Source organism: Hermetia illucens, chromosome 1 (genome assembly GCF_905115235.1).
Source record: "Hermetia illucens chromosome 1, iHerIll2.2.curated.20191125, whole genome shotgun sequence".
NCBI lineage: Eukaryota > Metazoa > Arthropoda > Insecta > Diptera > Stratiomyidae > Hermetia > Hermetia illucens.
Window position 1 is genome coordinate 31994596 of NC_051849.1, and position 16725 is coordinate 32011320.

At 43.8% G+C, this 16725-nt stretch overlaps 1 protein-coding gene across 2 annotated transcripts in view; it reads right to left on the minus strand.

Moving 5' to 3' along the window:
• LOC119648353 (protein GDAP2 homolog) overlaps nt 1-15946 on the minus strand; it is a 152509-nt gene extending 136563 nt beyond the window's left edge. For both annotated transcript variants that reach the window (XM_038050091.1, XM_038050064.1), the window contains exon 1: nt 15633-15946. The gene's annotated coding sequence lies outside the window, so the exon portion shown is untranslated. The remainder of the gene's footprint in view (nt 1-15632) is intronic.
• Between the last annotated feature and the right edge of the window lie 779 nt (nt 15947-16725).

Here is a 16725-nt window from a genome sequence, read left to right on the forward strand (position 1 = left end):
CCGTATTCCTTTGAAGGACAACCCGTGCAGGGAATCGAACTTCACAAAATAACCCACCCCTTGAGGACGTCGCAGTTCGAAATCTGAAACTAGCGATCAACTACTCCCACCTTAGTGGTCTCTTTCAATAAGGATCTTCCCGCCCTTGGTCCCATGGGGCTAGCAAGTAACAAAGGATCGCCTCCCAAAGGGTGGACGCATCGACTTATAAAAAAAATTATGCACACACTGAATATACATATATGCTCGACGACCAAGCTCTCAAAGCGTTCTTTGATGCGTATTATTTTAGCTAATATCTTTACTGCTACAGGATTCCTCTTCAATTGTTGCAATCAAAGCAGTTCCCCTTTTGCGAATTTACGAATAATTGAAAGCAGCAATTCAACAAACATTATAGGGGCATCGGAACATCTTCACGGATAGTATCATGATAACCGAGTTCCAATGCGTTCCACTCATCCCAGCGCAAAGTCATTAAAAGAGCTTTCAGCTTCTCACGTTTGCCCCCACATTTCGGTGAATAGTTAAGTGTTGATGCCCTGTTGGAACGTGGCTAAACATTTTATTCACACCAGAGATAAAGGCATGCTTAATGTTGACACATTGCTCATCACTGAGGGAGTGGCAGTTTGTTAGAAATGTTTGCCACAACAACAAAGTTTTCCCACCGCTAGATGACAGTTGGACTGCGGAAACGGTCTTGGGTTTGCGCTCTGTGATGATGGTCCTTTTTGTATAAGACACGGATCGTGTTACAGACATTCATGCTGATCAGGACGTAATCAATCAATTATTCATTATTATTGTATGTATGACCATCAATACCATAACTCCCTATCACATGCCCGAGCAAAGTGTTGTCACCTTCAGGAATCTGTTCTCCTCTCTATCAGAAATGTCTATTGACGTTTAGCTTAAGTGTGATACTCCTTAACCTGGAGGGGAATCTCGTGATCAATGTCTTATCAGAAACCGGTTTCCAGGTCATAAAAGTGTGTCTCGCTGTAGTTTTCAACGTCAGTCCGACCCCCATTTCACTTCGCTTATTCCCCCAAATGTCCAGCCAATAGTGTCGGAATTGAACCGAAGGGGCCTTGATACTTTTGCCGAGAGCCAAAAATATTCGCCGTGAAACCAGCTTCTATCCGAAGCTTAATGTTTCGATGGGAAAATAGTCTCGAAATGAACAGCTTGCAGGACCACAAATCTCTATCCATTTTAGTCGCCTTCGCCAACAAACAGAAAATACTTTGCGTGTATTTTTCGACCGCCGGTTATGCTTACCAGAAAAAGACATACTTGAAAAAGATGAATTCCTCTCAAAACATTGTAACTATGGAGTTCGTTTAAAAAAAACTCTTCAGCCTTTTAGTTCATCATCTCTCTCCATTTATCTAGCAAAATTGTATGAAGTTAATGGAACGTCATGGTAAATGAAAGCGGAAGCAAGTTTCCTGTTTGACTATCTTTGGCTCTCTGTCAAAGGTCACATTTACTACGACTCTGATACAGAGACTGCAAAAGATACAACGATGTGATTGCTCTAACTAAGAGTTCCTTGTTAGCGAGTTCGAATATAGAAGTGTTTAGTGGCTTAATTTCCTAATTTTCTGTATTTATGAATGTATCCTTGCATTGTACTGTTGCAGTGACATGAAATTCTGAGGATAGATAGTTTTATGTGTGTGAATATCTCTCCAGATGGAGGAGTGAACTAATTATTGCTAAACGCTTAATTGCATCATTTGCTCAGTCATGCACTCAAAGAGAAATAACGTCAGATCAGTTCAGGGATTGAGTGGAAGTCAGTGAAGCACAATATCTGTCCCGAAATAATCTCCACTTTGTACTGCATCCTGTACCTGTGGCATTTCCGTTCACGTGCATGCATATGAGTGCACATGCAAGTGCAGCATGCAGCCATTAATTCATGTTAGTAGGCGGAACTCGATGTAATTATCCAGTTTTAAAATCGTTTATTCCTTTTCCTTTGTACCATCATATTCATATGAACACATGAACTGTGATTGTGGCAGCACGGCACAGTGAACTCTATAAAGGATTCAAGTAATGTTGACCTACATACAGGATATTTACATGGCGGCGCTTTGATACTCATTGTTTTCCACCCACGTCACTCGCCAGCTTTCCACTTTGTATTCTTGCTCCTTTCACCGAGGTCTGATGTCAAAACTACATTCATAGTGTGAGTGCTTCAGTGAATTGGAGCACATCGCGGAGTATGAATGGTGGAGCACATGCATAATGCACAGTTCACATTTAGAGCATATTGATTGGAAAAGTGTAACTATGACCGATTGTTGACCGGCCAGGGACACTTAGGATAACCGAAGAGACAACATTACCTACTTTTTTCCGGCTCATATTCGTTTATTGTAGAGGACTGTGTTCGTGGGCACAAATGAAATGTTATTGCTATTGATCTAATGACAAGAAATCATGGCATTCGAAGGTGGCAATTGGAACAATTTATATTAGGACAGGCGATGTTGCAGGGAGGTTGTCCCACTGCCTGATTATAAAGTGTGCTGGCCAGAGCTCCATGGTTGAAATGGAGAGTAAGTCATATGAAGTATGGCGTGAAGTTGAATTACAAAATGTTTCGAAAGGTCACAAATGTATCTTTGATTCGACATAATGGTGCGTCCATTATGCTGGTGTATGCAGGACGAAATCACCTCTACTTTTAACCTAGAAACTCGCATTATTTCTTCAATCCTACAGATATTTTCCAACTTGAAAATGATCATTAACCTTTTTTCCCCATAAATTGCATGTCTAGATCATATACTTGCCTATGCTGACATGCAAGCAAATACATTCTTGCCTAGCGGATCAGCGCAGGAAATGGAGAAACATTTATTTGTTTAGGTATTGCGGCAAGCAATTGAATTCATGCTGCAGTTTAGGATTATTGTTGTTATGCGTGCAATTGAAAATTATCATTCGAGGAAATGGAGTGCAGCATGCAAGAGCGAGTTGGCAGTTTTTCTTTGAGTTTATCGTGTGCCGCTCAATTTACTTGGTCCGAATCATGACATCTGCAAATATTTTCAATTTTGAAATGGCATCGGGCATTTAACGAACGAAAAATTCGTCTATTGAACTGATGATGGTTGTGGAAGGAGGCAAGCCAATCGTTAATATTATAGATACAATGGAAAATAGCTCATAGATTGAGACTGAGGAAATCCGATAAAAAGTAAAAGAGTTCCTCTTAAAAGATACAGCAACAGAGAAAACTCGACGTGCTGGACTCATCTGTTTCTACTATACGAGCAATCCAGACGACAATGTGTATATAGATACTGGAACACTGATATGATCTAGCACGCAGCAGTATGCTTTAGTTGAGTATTGCAGAGCCCAACTCCAACCATGGTCAAGAGGTTTGCCGGAAAAGAGGAGATAACAATATCTACCTGTATATTGTCCTTCAAAATACAAAAAATTATTGGAACAATTACCAAAAAAAAATCATCTGAGCAGTTCTAGGTTTTTTTTTAAAGTCGATGTTGAGAGCCTATGTTCTAAAAGAAATTGGGAGACATGCATGGTGGCTCTGTTTGCGACCACATTGCGGTTTAAAGCTTCTTTGGATTATGTGTGGAGTTACGACTTACAATTCAAGGTAATTCACTACAACTAAACACCTCCCCATCGTCAGAGAGCTAGCCTGGAACCTTTGTCACATTATTTCAGGCTAGTCCCCGAACTCTCGCGCCTTGCGGAGCCTTCAAATCAGGGAATTCCGTTCACCAACTTTAGGGGAGAGGACAGGAACTGTGAGTTCAAGGAACCTCCTGCCATCCGGCTCCTCTACCGGCCAATCTCTATCTTCTTAGCAACGAGAAGGGCCCGAACGTAATGGGCGACACGATATCCCGAACTCCAGACATCCCGGTTTTGCGCCGCGGTCCACAAATTCGATATCTCTCAAAGCTGCCTGACGTCCTGGCCTACGCCATCGTTCCATCTCAAGCAGAGTCTGTCTCGTCTTCTGGAGAGAGATGCTCTGTGTTTAAATACAGCTGCGAACGAATCCCATTCCACCTTCCATAAGAGAAGAAAGTGTGATGGGCGTCGTCCAAAACGTCGTCGTGCAAAACACACAATCCGGAGATCGCGCCTTTCCAATCTTGTGCAGGTAAGACTGAAAACCTCCACGCCCACTTAAAAATTGGCTAAGGAAATAGTCAGCCTCATCATGCTTCCATCCAGCCGTGCACCTAAGTTGCCGATAGGCCGCGCAGTCCGTCTGCCTCTAGTTTCATTTTGCCACGACAGCTGCCACATTTTTAGAGTGCGTTGCCGTTCTTCATGAGCAAGAACCTCCCTTGGAGCATCTCCATTGCGCTGGTAAAGGGCTCCACGCTCCTTAGCAAGAAGGGCAACGGGGATCACCCCGCGATGACCATCACGGCCGGTTCAGAGACAGAGCGGTACGCACACGCTACCCGCAAAGCTCACCGTCTCTGTACTTGCACGAGACGCTTATGCGCCGTAGAGTAGGACAGACTGCGTTGAACTGATCAGGAGACGTTGCCTACTAGACGTAGGACTCCCAATTTTTGCCATTAGCCTACTTAACGCCGAAATTCCAGCAGCAGCCTTGTTCGCTGCTGCTTTGATTTGCTCAAAAAAGATCATCTTTGAATAAAGAGTCAGCCCGAGCTACTCTACCTCTGATTTTGACTCGATTATCGACTCGCCGAACGATATGGGACGCACGGTTAGAATTCTCTTTTCAATCAGGATGACTGCTTCGGTTTTTTCCGGTGCAAGGTTGAATCTCTGAGTAGTCATCCATCCGCTTACCCGTCACATCAATATGCCAAGTCTGTTTGCGCCTGTTCGACAGTGCTTCCAGCAACATGCGCCGCGAATGCATCTGCATAGCTGCGGGTTAGCCCTTGGAGTGTGCAAACCCGTTGTATTCGACGAAAGCGACCAAACCCTAATCGTTGAGGGATTCACCTAAAATTGCATTTATCACGAAGCCCATTCGACCCGATTCTTTGAAGCTTTACAACTCTGTGGCCGTAACCGCAGGGGTTCGCGTTCACTGATATGAATGAGTGTAGGTTTTAATTTTTTGATACGAAAAGGACCCTGGGTCTACGCCTACATGGCTGAAAGGCACGTTAAATCTCCTCATACTATAGGTAATAACGTTTACTCTACTGTACATAGAATAATAATAGTAATCGTCGGCACAACAATCCATATTGAATCAGGGCCTTGAAGTGTCTTAGAGCACTTCATTCAAGGCCAAGGCCACACTACAGTAACACTGTAGGAGGCAATGTAGTCAGCTGTGCACCGACTCGAGATTATTACCCTGCTTAGACTCAGGCCCTCATTCACAGCTGAGTCGACTGGTATCCGACGTCCAGTGGCGATAACAAATCCCTCTGCCACCAGTGAGATTTGAACCGCGACCTTCCGCTAGGACAACCCAGCGCTCTAACTACTTGAGAAATCCGGACATACTACATAGAATGTTTGCAATAAATCGATACAAAAGCCTCGACTATGTTTCAATGGGTATTAGGCGAAATAACAAGCAGAAAATATCAGAATTGATCAACTTCGGGATCGTCGGAAATTTCAAACTTCAAGCTTTCTATGGATTAACCTGCTGTTCTTCTTCTTGAACTCAAGTTTAGCCCAATTCTGTGCAACTCATCACCACTGTGGTTGTTTAATTAATTATGGTTGCCCTTCGCCCGTCGGTGGAGTATAGCGCGCTAAACACACCTATGCGCCACCGTTCGCGGTTATCTGGAATGTACTTCAGCCTTCCAACTCCTACTTCCCGAGGCGATCGCACTCCTTCTCTACTGTTTTGCGCGAAATGGCCTTGAAGCGACTCCACTGTATGGCGTAGCCAGCAATGAAATTGTGCTAGGCCAAGTTTTTGGTTTGAGATAGTTTCAACCCAGCATGCTCCGATGATATGACGCAGATAGGTATTGACGAAAGTTTCTAGCTTTTGGGTAACAGTGGAGTTCACTTTTCATGTGCTGCTCTCATATAGGAATACAGAAAGATCCTACCACAGAGCAGTCACAATTTGCTCTTAATGTTGGGATAACTCCATTTCTAGATTTTAGAAAAGGCAGCGAAAGGAAATCTAGTACTGTTAATGCGTTGAGCAACATTCATCCATCGATGTTCCGCCCATTAATGCAGACAGGGAGACTTCGATGACCCGTCAGACTGCGAACCTTGGTTTTCTGGTGTTTATCTTCAGTCCAACTGTATTTGCCTCTCTTTCCAAATTCAGAGCCATTTGTCCAAGATCCATTACCCGATGAGGGAGGAAACATATGTCATCAGCGCAGTCGAGTTGTTTGAGTGAAGATGGCATAGCCCATCAAATTCTTCTTCCGGACAAAGCAGCGTGAAGAGCATCACCGATAAATTCTCCAAGATTTTACCTCGACGCAGCACGTGAAATTTTACACCATAATATATCGCCCTGATAACAGCTATTAGTTTCTCTGGAATGCCCCTCCTGCGTAGAGCGCACCAGATACACTCCGTGTTCACGCTTCCTCGAAATCGATGAAGAGCAAATGCAGCGAAATTTGAACTCCGCGGACTGGTCCAAAACGATCCGTAGGGTACTGAATGTGATCAAAGCAGGACTATCCCGAGTCTTAATCAGACTGCTCTCTACTGATCAAGCGTTCGAAATATTCTTTGATGCGTTTCAGTATTATTTTAGCTATCATTTTTGCAACGGCAGAGCGCACGCTGATTCCCCTCCAATTGTCATACTCAAAACGGGTCCCCTTCTTTGGATCTTGACTAATCCCCTACTTCCATCTCCTCGCCGGATGTGAAACGGTTAAGAAGCATGGTGGGGTGTTCTTTCCACCTCCACAGTTGTGCATTATCTTGGATAACAAGTCGACCGTTCACGTCCTTCATAGGACCATCGAAAGATTTGCGGCCACGTGCAAGCTCGTGCAGGATTCGAAAGTCAGCTAGATCTTGTGTTGCTCCTTCGGGACGTGGCCGACGACCTGCGCAGCACCCAAGAAAGGAGCATTTTTGATGGCGGGCTAATCCTCATCGATATTCTCAAGCGAGCCACCCAGTATATCTGCAGTCCCATCAACAAGATAGCTCTCCCACTGTGGAGCGGACGAAGCACGCAAGCGAACGTAAGCAACAATCAGATGGTGATCTCTTTCAAAGCCGATGTCAGCGCTTCTCTTGTCTAAATCTATTGGCAGGCTCTGTGTTCGAACAATGTGCCACAAATGACGGGGCGATGGAAGTTGTAGAAATCCACGAACCTCCCACCATTACCGTTGCGGTCGCCAAGACCATGTTCGAGCAAGATGTTGTCAGATTCCACCTTGACATTCGGATCACATATCGCGACCACAATGTCACCTTTAGGAAGCGTCTCTTGCACCGCGTTTAATTCAAGCAATTAGCAGCGAATCGAAATTCTGAAGCAGTGGAAAAAGAAAGCTTGTGAAGATGTAGCGTTGTTGAATACAAGTAAGTTATTCTGAGACACCATGATTCGTGCGGGGGTCATATGTTCGCACTGAAGATGATACCAACTGAAGGGATCACTAGACCAGACACCGAAATCCTAACCAGCTATTAGTATAAAATTTGATAGATAATCCATAATCTATGGAAAAGCTTAATCGAGTTTCCAAGTATTTGCTATAAATTAAAAAGAGGATATTTCAGAACGGACTGTCCTCTTCATCAATGTGCACACTAATGAAGGGGACAGTTGGTTCCCGAAACACAGTACTTGTGACTCGAAATTTCAACCATTTGTAATTAAAATGATGAAAATCTGTAATCCATCCACCAAAGAAGGAAGGACAAAATATTCCCTGCTATACTAAAAATGTGACGACACTATTATCTGCTAAAATTGCTTTCTAATCTAAAACACAAATATTTTATCCACTCCATGAAATTCGCTAATTATTCTAACCGAACCGCTAATAATCGAGCGCGATAAGCTTCACTATGTACAGTCAATGTAGAGCTAAGCAAATATGTAAACTTCGTTTATAAACTATTGTCAACTGACGTATGTATCTGAACATCATATATAGTACGTAGATCGCAGATACAAATAAAGTCCTACAAGGTGGGTTTCATGTTACATGAAGCATAACAAAGTTGTCAAGAATTTGCCAAATACAATTGCAATTGTAGTTCCAATCAATGAACCGGGAAATTTACGGAAAAATGAACGAGTAATGAAAAACTGGACGCTGCACCTTATTTTTCGCTTTGTTATGCATGGGCGATAGGAGGGCGCATGCCGTAGATATTTGCATGTTGGACTGCAATGCATTGGTGGTTAGTTACATGAAAAGTCGTAAACGATTTCAATTACCCGAAGTAGGAGATTATTTGAGCGTAACTGGTGATTAGATATCGTGCACCATCTTGGCGATACTTACTAAAATACCATATTTTGTCGTGTATCAGTGATTTTGTACTTTTTATAGCGCAGTAGGTTAGTTGGTTTGGCGAGGGGTTAGGCAGTATAAAGGTAATAAAAAATAAACTTAAACTGTTTCTCGAACAATATACAGCTTGACTCCCATAACTTTCCAAAGGAAAAATTCCCAAGACTGAAAACATATTCGATTTTTCTTTTCTTTAATTGTGGTCAAGTTATTTATTGGGGGAAAGGCAGCGGCAGGAAAATAGAGCCGGTTGCGAATATCTAGCTGGCCTGTATCTTTATTGTTCTAAGTTGGACTGGTGGAGAGATGGTGAGAGAGAACATTTCCATTCCTTTTACTATATAGCAACTTTTCGTAAATCGTATCCCGCTCCATATTAATCAAAATTAACATCTCTGAAGTACTCATTTCAAATAATCACCTTCAGTTTATACCCTAAACCCACTAATCGTAAATCAAATCCGATTTAGTAACTCTACAATTATATACTTTTGAAAATTATAATTATCGTTGACTTTTCTTTCTTGTAAGTAGCATTGCAATGCTATATACTTTTGCATACAAACGCCCAATTAAATGCATTTTTAGCTAACAACACTTCTGAACATTTGGATTTGAAACTACCGAGTATATTTTGTACTATATTCGCATGCCGGCAAGTGCAGCAGGGTTGTCCTTGGGCACGGGAATCAACATTTTTGATCATCGCTCCAAAAAAGGAACAGATTTTTCAGTATCGGGTGACAAGTTTATGACAAGAGTAGCGTGTTTTTGCTGCGAAGAGACGTTCTGGCTACATTCTTACCACAGTAATGAAGCTCTAACATGTAGCGTTCAACCTTGCTCGCAGCCATCAACAGAGCTCTTAGCACCTTATGTTCATCGACCACGATTTCACAATAAGAAAGTTCTTTTGAGACATGGTCGACAATTTCTGCTTTCGTAACGATGGACGACAGCCAGATCGCGTAGATGGTCTTATGGAATTGGGGGTCGACGCTCTGTTTTCCTACCAGCAGACACAATAGTAGTAGTAGCTCTCGGCAAATGACTTCTAGAAAGCCTTTCATAACTGGCAAATATGTTGTACCCTTGTGTTGTACCTGGAAGCGCAAGGGTCCTGATTTGAAAACTATTAAGGATTTGTGTTGATATGGGCAATAAATTATTGTTTACAAAATCAGTCATGAGCGCCCTGATCATCTGATATTTGGACGAACTTAACATCTTCTTTTTATCTGCCCCTAAGCCTACACTGACTTTTTTTACACTTGCACCAAGGAAGCAAAGATGCAGCTGAATATATCAGCACATCCTTAGTGGGAATGGTTGCTTGCTTGCTTGAATGATAAGGGAACCTCACTGGTAACCTTCAAAACGATCAGTAGATCCGCAGCAACTCTCATCTGGTCTCCCAATTTGCGTAGCACAAAATAAACGAGCATATAAGAAGGGAAACTTTCGCGATGGTGGCTGGAAACTGTCTTCAGGGGAGCCAAGAGTACGTAAGGCCGAGCTGGGAGTAGGGTCACCCAACTAACGAATATCTGATTCCCTGCTGGCTATGTCTTAGGAGCAAGCAGATCTGCAGGCGGGGTGAAAATGATCTCGAGCCACTTGACCAAAAATGGAATGATCGTCTCATGCAACACACTCTGAGCCGGAATCTGTGCTGTGTTATGAAATTGCTTCAAATATCAGCGCATCTTGGTGAAGGGGCATTCCACAACTAGTGTTTTTTTATAATCGACGCATTAACGAAAGTCTCAAATGCAAAATTTGCCAGTTTCATTCGCCCTATCGCGCTCTATGGTTTTCATCCGATACCGAGCCGACTATGCACGACAATGAACAACACCTCGCTGCGACAAAGATGTTTAGTTGGAACAGTGGCCTAACACATCCGAAATGAGGACATTCGCGATCGACATGGGGTTGCATCAAACATGAGAAATTATGAGAGGCGCCTCTGATGGTATAGACATGTAATTCACGCTGAGGAGAACTCACTTGACTGGCCTGAGCATAGAAAGCGATGGGAAACAACCATAACAATGACAGCGACGGAGTGTCGGGGTAGTTAACGCTTTTCTTCCATTTAGAAGTTAATGGCACAACCTCTCAAAGCCGTATATCGCTCGAGAATCGGACGATCAAATGTATCACTCATTATTTGGCTCGCGAACAGTTTTTTACGAAGTATAAATATACTAACTATAAGCTTCATAGAGTCAAAAAGAATGTCTACCTAAAGAGACTTCAGCCAAACCGATGAAATAATATATGCAACATATAAGTTCTAATCAACGGATATCTCGACAAATTTAACATTTTCTTCGGCACCAGGGATTTGAAACAATTTACTCCTAAGTCAACAAAGACCTTTTTCACTATTTGGACCAAGGAAGTAAAGATACAGCTAAATATATCAGTATACGCTTAGCCTAATGCTTTTTTGCTGTTATCCACTGTTCTGAAGGAATAGTAAGGAGCCTCTTTTGGTAACCCCAAAGCAATCGGTAGATTTGCAGCAGTTGTATACCTCCAATCTGGTCTACTAACTTAAGTTACACACAATGAACGAACATATAACAAGCGAACCTTTCACTAATAACTGCAATCCAAGCCCAACATTTTAACGTTCTCCGCTAGGAGGTGAACTGTGGATGCTGTTTACGAATGTGAAAAGTTGAAGTAAGCTTGAATAGCTTCCAAAAGTGTAGATATTATTGACGAGAGGATGCAGACATGAAGTAAGGTATTCGCGAAAGTAGATCACCTTCGTGCCTCCCATTCTTTCCCCGCTTGCCTAAAATCCTGCTTCAATATGAGTTAACCCGGATGAGTGTGCATGTATACTACACTAACGTAGTCCCCAGACATTATAACAGTGCCATTTATAAAATGTGGTCACGTCTGATAATACCTCAGGTTAAAGTTACATAATTTAGGAAATATTCACATGGATCTGGTAGGGGTTGAACCGAAGCAACAGGCGGGGATCACCTTCTTTGCATACACTTTCAGGTAAATTTCTAGAATACAGTAATATGTTTTAATGAAACTTATGGAGAATGGGAAGATCAATCGACCATCCTGAGTGGCCGAAGACGACCTAGATGGAAGAGCTATCCCATAAATACTGAAACTCCATCTGTGCTAACCAGGCTCGTGAATGTGGGGGGTTGCCCAGAGATGCGAGGTTGCCACCAAAAACCAGATCCCAGGATGCCAAGATGGGTGTAGAAACGATCCGCTGAGAACGTATTAAGCGGTCGTGCCTGGAATCCAAGCGGCGAATCGTCATCGTCCGAGTCGTTAAGATCGTTCATATAGTCGAATCTCGGATCCGAACCTGTCATCACGTTCGTAAAAATTACGGTTATGTCTATCGTTATGTCTGTAAAAATTGTCTCTATTCAATCCATCGTCAAGTCTGTCCTCTAAATGAGATGAAGCGCTGATGTTGAGCTGCTTGATGCACTGAGTGCGTATTCGGGTCCGAGTCTTGAAGCACAGAAAATTGCCCTCGAACCAATCTTTGGACACGTGAAGCGACATATGCGTCCGTTGCTCTAGCATCCCGCGTGAGAGATCAAAGTGCTCAAAGGACCCCCACATTCCCGAGCCTGGCTAGCACAGAGGCGTGCAAAAACGTGTCAACCGAACACTCTGATGGAGCTTCAATATTTGCAGTCATGCCTCCATCCCCCCTAAAAACTACACCTACATCGTTTGTTTTACACAAAAACTTAAAAACGGACAACACCAGGCAAAAAAGAAGTGTTGAAGCTAGCTACATCAATGGAGGACGAGCTGTTTGCCACAAACTCGATCCGGAATTGTTAACCAGGGTTGAGGTCAGGGGGAACGCATTCTCTACCTTGATTTCTCCTGGTTGATCCTTAGATCCCATGGGATAGCATGCGAGGACCAGCTCTTCAGGAACTTTAGCGGTGCGTGCTTCACGATTAGCGACGTTTCAGAACGAAGACGTAAGGTTGCCTCATACGACGAGATTCTCAGGAGACCGGTGGCTTGCATGTGGTTGCCGAAGGCCCGCATGCATAAGAACAAGCTCGTCCAACCTTTGCCTCCTTAAAACCTCAGAATTCCCACGGATAACTGGGTAGTGATTAAGGAGGAAATGAAAAAGTGAAATCTATGAGCGATAATACGGCCATCTGATTGTGGATCAAATCCGACTCAACAGGTTGCGGTGGGCGGGTCACCTAATCCGTATGGATGAGGATAATTCAGTCCGGAAAGTCTATACCATATCTATGTTAGAAAAAGAAGACGAGGCGCACCCTGCCTGAGATGGAGCGATGGCGTAGGTCAGGACGTCAAACAGCTTTTAGCGATATCGAATTGATGGACCTCGGCGCAAAACCGGTGTGTCTGGAGTTTCTTATTAAGGCAAGCCTATACCGAAAACGAGTTGTTGCGCCGTTGATGATGATGACTGAAAAGGCGAACTATAAAGTGCGATCCGGAATTAGGAACGCAAAGTTGAAACCAGACAACGGCCTGGACCCAGGGCGCGCCGTCAACGAGCTTTTAGAGGAGACGAACATCGACGTTCCCCTTATGCAAGCAAATAATACTGACGGTGGCATAGATAAATCTGCAGCGCTCGAGGTCTGGTTCAGTTAACCTGCTGGCATTGTTTCCAAGAAGGGCGAACCATTGAAGGGCTCCAAAGTAAATATTACAATTTACGCCTCAGCATAAGGGACTCTGATCGGGACAGACGTAGACCATATATCCTCGACAAAAGGAGCCTGCGCACTTTTCTGTGTCCGAACCTGAGTCCCATCGAACTAACAGTCGTTAAGCTGGAACAGTTGGGAGCCGAGAGCATGCGTATCTCCTCGGCTTACATGGCTCATTACCACCAGAAGAACTACAATATTTTGCGTCCACTATCGCAACGAAAAAAGCCAACCCGCTCGAGCAGCTCGGATATCAACGAAGGAGGTGAGTGTCTCTTTGACATTATTAATAATCCATACCTATCGACGGGTGACAAGAGGTGTGCACCAACCTTCCACTTCCTTAGCTGGGAGAAATGGTACAATTGGCACGATAGACGACCTAGAGTCAATGATTGGGACTCAAAGTTTCGTTTCATCCAAAATACAGCTAAAAGACATTGCCACCGTGGTGAAATGAAGATCTGTCCAACCCGAGGAAGCTTATCAAGGAGGTCTCAACATCTGCTACAGCCAGAAACACAAGGACTGGCTGAAGAGGTACAAATCGACAATCAAGAATGGCTCCAAGCAGCCCTTACTAGTCCTTATCAGAACATTGAAAGCAGCAGCGAGTATGTGAAACTCAGTAAGATTCTGCCCAAGGAACGGAAGAGCCCATCGCAGCCAGGAGGCTCCTAAACAAAATCTTCTGATAAGTTTCTGGAGCTGTTAGTTCATACGCACTTCCCCGCCAACGAGACGGACTGTGAATCAGTGCCTTGCTTGGAGCCCCAGTCTTGTGAGGTTATCAAGTCGGTAATTACCGAAGATACAATCAGCTGGCACCAAAACGGCAAAATAGCTCACCAAAGCGCTACTTGGACTCCCCGAGTGGCCACCAATATCTACATTCGATGGACCTTTATAGAGTTCGCACTTTGCGCAATAATATTTAAAAAAAAAACAACTTGAATGCGAATATGTTCGAAATGGAGAGCATTTTCAGATAGCGTAGACATTTACGGTAACAAAAACTAGCAAGGCCGGTCCGCATACAGAAAACAAAATTATTATTAACGCTAGCTCCCCCGAATACTTTTTTTCAACTAATCTCGTAGACATGTGTTCTCGGAACACGATCTATGTTTGCACTTGACACCAACTGAAGCATATATGGTGTACGGAACCCCCTCAAAATTTCGACTGCGTCACAACATTGCTTCGTCGACAACAATTCCATTTCTGAGTGCAACTTCGGAAATAATAACAAAATTGTCGGTGAATATTGAGCGGCATCGAGTTGTGAAGCAAGACGAGGTGCATACGAGACCAACTCAACCCCCCAATGGGCCCAGGTATGCTTTTTACGGAGCTCCCAATCGAACGACAGCGTGGTGCTACCTGTGTAATTAAATAAGAGGAACTTCCATACGCCTCGGACGTTGGCGGTTGAAGTTCGCTTCCACTAGAGAAGACTCCAATTACACAGAGAACGTTGGAGCCAACCACAACACAATAGGGAGCGTAAGTCTAGGTTACGCGGAGTGTCACTCAGGAGGTTAATCTGCTCAAAGTTGACCTTACCAATTACCTGCTACCCGCTAGCGCCCTACTAGGGAAGCCGCAATGGTTCGAGGTCGCATATGCATTGGCAGTGACTCTTGTTTCACCTTATCCGCTACCGTTTGGGTAAAACAATAGTCGCAACTTCCCGATCAGGTGACTGTGGGGGATGATGATGGCGGGCTGCATCCAATGCCACCAGGAACTGCCTGGAACGTGGTTGTTCCCTTCTCCTCCTGGTCGCCTGCAGTCAATCATTCACGTTTTCGTCATTAAGGACTTGCTCGAAATATTGAGAAAATGTGCCTGCCAGCGACAGGTACAGCACACAGTTCCCTCGCGTTCGAGTCTATCACCGCAAGGACGTTACTGACGCGACGTAACCACTTACTCCTGTCAGAGCAAAGGCACCAAGGTCGTAAGACACCCGTACGTCCTTCGCCCTTTTGAAGGCCTTTCAGAGTGTTTTTAGACAGCATGTGACGTAGGGCCGTCCTTCACATCCCTGCTGAGCAGACCCGAGTAGTGGTTATATATTTTTTACGCCAACTTCGCCAACGATGGAGTCAAGTGGCGACGCCGGGGAGGTGCTGCTTTTACGTAAGTCGTGGCTAGACAGGAACCCATGAAAATCTTAGTATGGCCTGAACGAAGTTCAGCTGAATGGAGAACGTGCGAGAGCAGAACATCTCCGGACTCCATTCAAAAATGGTGACAAACATGTTATCGTCATCAGTGGGCATTCGAGTGGAAAAGGCATCGAACCCACCTGCCCGACTAATGACCACCCGAAGACAGAAACTCCTTAGACCAGGACGCAGACGACATGGCCAACGCGATAGACATTTCGGAAACATTTTTATAATTCCTGATTTCTACTTACACTTCACAAATTACAAAATCTTGCGGGCCCTTCTTGTGGGAGGTTCAAGCGGAACGCGACCACCTCAACTTTAGCACTTGCACCTGCGAACAACACCAGGTCGCGGTCACTGATTCGAACGTTGACCGTTTTCCTCGCAATCTCATCAATTTTCCTCGAGGGAAAATTCGAAATTCTTTAAGGACACACACAGAAAACAACAAAGAACTCTTACACGATAAGCGCCCGAACAAAAACCACCAACCGACGGCAACGGCTTAACAATCACAGACTTCTCAGCTGTCAAACGCGACGACAAACTGGCAAAAAAACACTGCAAAAGGTACACCACGACTGTCCGATTGGAAACGGAATTGGAAATGGGAGTCTGATTGGAATGTTGACGTCAAACTGCCCGAAAACCATCATAGCGCAGACTCAGCGCATATTTCAGGTAGAGGGCCTCGCTGGGTATTCCTGCGGTTCGAGTATTTGGAGAATACATAAATTCTACTTTAAAACTCCATTTCCTAATGCATATGAATCATTTCCCATCGGATTAGAATTGATAATCAAACTCGTGTCCTTTTTAATCAAAGCGTTTGCCTCGTCTACAGAAATTCAAGAAAAGAATTTAGAATCCCAAATTTACACAACCCTATTTTCTAGTCCCTAATCGAACCACAGATGAATTCAATGTTAGACCTGAAAACTAGAGGGCACTGGAAACATCCGAAAAATTGACAGACAACATTTCATACTAGAACCAGTTTTCATCATTTCCGCAGCATATAAACCAACCATTCTCGACATTATCGTTATATGTGTCTAGAGAAGTGTCGGAAGAAATTCTTTGTCGTACTGACTGGCGACGGATGTAACTAAATCGCGAGCAATTATGATAGATACAGATTCGTAAGAATTTATTCTAGAACCTTTTCAAAATATATTTTGAAGCTTACGGAACTCTGCCATGCTAGTATGCTAGTCCCAAACCCAGGTAAAGGAGAAGAGTTTGGGGTAACGTTCTCAGTAAAACAAAAATAATATGCTGAGATCAGGGAAAGAGATAAATAGAGTATAGTTGGAGTTATTCCACTATGGTAAATCCTAC